Source organism: Monopterus albus, unplaced genomic scaffold (genome assembly GCF_001952655.1).
Source record: "Monopterus albus unplaced genomic scaffold, M_albus_1.0 scaffold94.1, whole genome shotgun sequence".
Taxonomy (NCBI): domain Eukaryota; kingdom Metazoa; phylum Chordata; class Actinopteri; order Synbranchiformes; family Synbranchidae; genus Monopterus; species Monopterus albus.
In genome coordinates, this window is record NW_018127974.1 from 824,957 (window position 1) to 829,888 (window position 4,932).

The following is a 4,932-nucleotide window of genomic DNA, read 5'->3' on the forward strand; positions in this document are numbered from 1 at the left end:
ATAATACAGAGTGCATTAAAAACCCAACACTGCAAGTACAGTTCCGGTGTCTTCAGTGAGTCCCGTGGGATCAGTGGGCACGGAGCTCCCTTGGCTTGCTTCCGCCTCCCTACTGCTTGAGACTCAACCACCTTGAGCTTAATGTTATATCATTTATCTAAATTGCAAGAGACGAACAAGCAATAATGAGTACACAGTTACACAAAGTGTTTTATTTCAACAACTGATAAGAAAAATTGTGAGATACCGTAATCTCGATTCAATTATCCTCTTACCATTATGCAACAGTACCCTTTAAACTTAGCTTCAACAGACCCCCCCCCCATTAAGCCAATGGCAAGTAAAAGTTCAGATGAAAAGATGGAAGGAAAAAAAACAACAAAAAAAGTTGTGTGCAATCCTGGTGTCACATATATACTGTTTTTAGCATCTCTGAAGAAAAAGTCATATACCAAAACTTGCACTTACATGTACTATGGGATGTGAGTCTAGTAACAGTCTAATGGAGGATACTGTGCATAAATTACTTGAGTCTTTTCCCACCCATTACCCTTTTTTCCTATTTCCAAAAGCAAGTCTGTGTAACAGAAATGACCTATTACTCAGACATCCCAAGTGGTTCAACATATCAGTGGGGTAGTATGATTTTAAAAAGCAAACTTTATGGACATAAGTCCATTTAAATAAAGCAGCCTATAGCCTATGGAATGAAGAACTGTACAAAATGTACAATTTAGTCTCCAAAATGAAATACACATCATTAGTGGGGCTCAATAATACAGCTCTACTGACAAGAAGGATTATGTTAAGGTCAAAAACATGACCACTATAGATACTTGAGTTAATCTGCAGTTTTTATGGGTAACCTAATACCAAGCTGAAGGTACTGTTCCTTGTAGTTGAAAGTCAAAAGTATGCTGCACATCTGATCACATGCAACCGAGACGCTGGATGCGGTCAGAGGTTTTGACAGATTTGATACATAAATAGGGTTAGGTATCATCTGAATTTTAGTGATTCCGATCCTGCTTATTGATTCCTTGTTTCAATTCCAGAATGTTTTTTTTTTTTAAGTCAAACGTTTATATAGGTTATTTCTCTTTTAAGCTTTAACTGATCATTCACAAAAAATACTAGTATTTTTCTATTTAGTAGTACAATACATACAAAAAAAAAAAAAAAAAAATTGTGCAGAGTAGCTGTGCTTTGTGTTACACTGGGACAACGGTAGTGATACCCTGTAGACGGGTATCATTACAAAAGGAAACCCACACAACTCATCTTAGAGCCTTACCAGACATGCTCTATGTCTAACTGTGTAATTTAGTAGTACCTGAGACAGAGGGAATGTTGAAACTTCGTCTTGAAAATACTGGTTTTTAAATTAACCAAACAACAAAGTCATATTTGTGGATAATTAGTAGAAGAAAATGTTCTAATTGTCCATGTAAACTAATCTCACACCAACAACTGTCAACTTTGAGACCAGTTTTGAACTGCTTGGTGTACATCTTATTTAGAAAAAAGAAAAAAAAATCTACCCTCCAACCCCTTTTGCTACAAATTCCATAACCAATCCCTCCTCAGCTGTGCCTGGCTCTACTGGAGGTACTTGCTGAGGTGCTACTAACATTGGTTGATGACACACTGGACTCAGAGACCACAGGACATCAACACTAGCTTTCAGATCAACACTGTGCTGCATTTTGGTGAGAAACAACATGCAACCAGACTTGTGGCTAATTAACTTCCCTTGTGCATTACACATTGTATTGTCATTTTGTACGGAAGAGTATTAGGGCCACAGCATAAATTTTTTTTTTAATTCTGAGTTTAAAGTCAGAATTAAAAAAAAAAATGTATGCAGTGGCCCTAATACTCTTCCGTAATTTTCTCTTCTGAAGCCATGCTTTTTTTTTTTTGCTTTTTTTTTTTTAAAACCACAGCCAAGCTTTCAAACTGTTGTAAGTTACAAAAATGGCATTAGCCATGCATGCTATCTTGTATCTAAACAAGTGGACATGCTGCTGCATTAATGTGTGACAGTCACTTAATAAACAGGTCCTGGCAGACAGTTACATATGTCCTAGCAGGTAACAGCCATCATTTGCAAAATTTAAGGGTTCATGTTTAGGAACCAATAAGCAGAACTGAAATTCCATTGCTTTGTTTTTTTGTTTTTTTTTGGTTTGTTTTGTTTTAAGAGGTACCCAGTACTTGGCATTTTGAATTCGATTCCCAACCCTATATATAAATCAGCTAAAAATCTTATTTTTGATGGTCTCCATGTTTGAAGTTCTAAACTTGATACAGTGATGCACCTGGGATGTGTTCAAAACACCTGCACATCACTCTGTGGTTACTAAGTGCAGAGGACACATCTGATCACACCCTACAGAGGTGCCAAATATTTGAAACTTTCAATCAGAGCTGGTTAATGAGACAATACTTTACAGCTTGGTGTAAATGTACTCTTACTTTAAACAATGTAAAGAATGAGATCCATTAGACCTAACAGTAGGCTAGGGCAAACTGATAACCTTTCCTTGTTTTCAGCCTATAATTTCAATTGCATTTAAAGGGATCTGTTCAGTTAAAGGATGCACTGTAAATACCTACGGAGAATATGATTATGGCATTGTTCAGGTGTTTCTTTCACTGACATGATATAGGTGATCCCTGCATATAACTCACCTCAAACCACACACTGCATCATGAAGGGAGAGTTGGGCTCAGTGACTTTGGGCTCAGGAGAGAGCTAATTAGGTGTTGGTGCTATACTTCTGATGCAAGGTATAACATCCATATTGGTTCAGGCCTTTTAAATCATAAATCACATCATCATTAGAAGACTGCTGAATAAAGGCACTTTTTCACATAAAAGAAACATGATTATGTCATTATAAATCAGGTTGATACCAATTGTGGTTTACGCATTCAATTTTAATTTGAATAGGATGTGCAATTATTTGATAACCCTTCTTACTGACTAAGCAATGCCCTCAAACTTACGACAGTTTTGAAAATATAAAAATAAACATAACTAGAGAGGTTACCTTTTCTTCAAGCTGATTAAATATGAACTCTATGACGACGTCATCCTCAAACCCCAGAATCTCGGTTACACGCTGAGTAATCCACGGTTTGATGACTTCCAAGTTCACTTTGGTCATGTCCACCTAGGGGTGAAACAATGACACCCAGTTAGTAAAGACAATCAACAACTGAACCACCAGGGTAGACTACATCGTCTACTGGGACCTATGTGTTTCACGGTTTCATTCAGCTGTTTAAAGAAAACCCCTCTAATGGCAACAACAGCTAGGACATTAAATACCTATGCGGTCATTACACTTTTAGGAACAGCAATTTGTCTAGAATAGATAAAAGTGTAACAGAGATAAAAACATGGATGATTATATACCTTCTTGTCCAGACATTCTGCAAATTTTAGCTGCTTCAGCAGTTAAAAGCTGAACCGGTTGTCTTGCTCCGCACTTGTACCCTAAGAAACAAACAATCAAATCTTACTTATCCTGTTTAATGTAATATGTGACACGCATATCAAATTAAGCCTGAGACATGCCCGACGAGATGGCAAACTGCCTTGGTGTTTGGTTAGCGTATCCCTGGTGCACTTAACCCGGAAACATTGGTAACGAAAAGCAAAGAGTTAAAGTTAACGTTAAGTTAAAACCATTAGTACTATCAAATATATGTCGATACCTTTAAGATTATAAATAATTGTTAACTTTTGTAACGTTAGACGTAGCCACGGTATGTAAACAGACAAACCGAGTCAGATATGACACCGATACCAATAAGCTAACGTTAGCCTCCGTAATCCTCCAAGGGAACCTGACAGGCCAATATTAGTCCGGCTGCAAGCTATCTTTATCGACAATGACACTAGCCTGAGAGGAATACCGAAAGTCACATTAGTAACGTAACTTTAATCATCTTTAGTTTTGCTTATATACGCCAACGTGCGCGGAGCAGTGGTAGTGACTCGTGACTAGCTATCATAGAGAGAGAGAAACCGATATGCAGACCGGGCGCCATTTTTAGCCAATGCTAACATATTAGCAGTAGCTAACTAGCTAGGTCGGCCGGTCTATTTCCCGCAAATGTGTGCAAATCTGGAAATTAACGTGTAAAGGCTCATGTGTACACGTAGTATAACTTTCCATTCGTTTATAGGGTAACAAGCATTAATTTCTGAGAAACGTATGGCTAAAAACTTTGAGTGGCCCTACTAAAACGCGAAATCAAAGATTGTTACCAGTTGATAGACGAAGCCCTGACCGTACCGTTTTTAACAGTATGGCCACCCACCTTAATACAATTTCCCAATAACGTTCTAAACAAGCAAAGCGTCACTATGCAACTTATCAGAAAGATTGTAAAAACTGAGAAATAAGTTTAAACATCTTACGCGGAAGAATCCCGCGTCCATTATCGGTGAAAATGGATAATGACGGCGCTAGTGAGAAAGAAGTGAGGTTGTCCGGTACTATTCTGAGTGGCAAGCCGGAAGAATAGTGCGCCTCTACAGGAAACAACGAGCACTAAAGTACCTAAGCATAATCCACACAATGTAAGTATTTAAAGTACTAATTATGTAAATAACCCCTGAGCGTTGTTATATTACATATCCTATATCATAGTTTTATAGTTTGGCCCAGTTTGAACTAGCCTACTTCTGGGTCGCTTCATATGCGTCATTTTATTTGGGTTTTGTTTATAAAATCAGAACTTGGAAAGTGAATACTATTTATAGTGGTAACATAATGATAACATAAATGTAGTACATCAGTTTTCTTAGAAATGTAGTGGAATAGAAGTATTTAATATGTTAAAATCAATATGAACATTCTCTATGTAGATTACATACATTTTGGTATTATACAATAATCACTATTGTTTGGGTAG

At 37.3% G+C, this 4,932-nt stretch overlaps 1 protein-coding gene across 1 annotated transcript in view; it reads right to left on the minus strand.

Annotated features, from left to right (window-relative positions):
* srrm1 (serine/arginine repetitive matrix 1) overlaps positions 1–3,468 on the minus strand; it is a 14,648-nt gene extending 11,180 nt beyond the window's left edge. Inside the window, exons 1-3 of the mRNA XM_020608647.1 lie at positions 3,425–3,468; positions 3,057–3,179; positions 2,695–2,818 (exon numbers count right to left, since the gene is read on the minus strand). The gene's annotated coding sequence lies outside the window, so the exon portion shown is untranslated. The remainder of the gene's footprint in view (positions 1–2,694; positions 2,819–3,056; positions 3,180–3,424) is intronic.
* Positions 3,469–4,932: the final 1,464 nt, after the last annotated feature.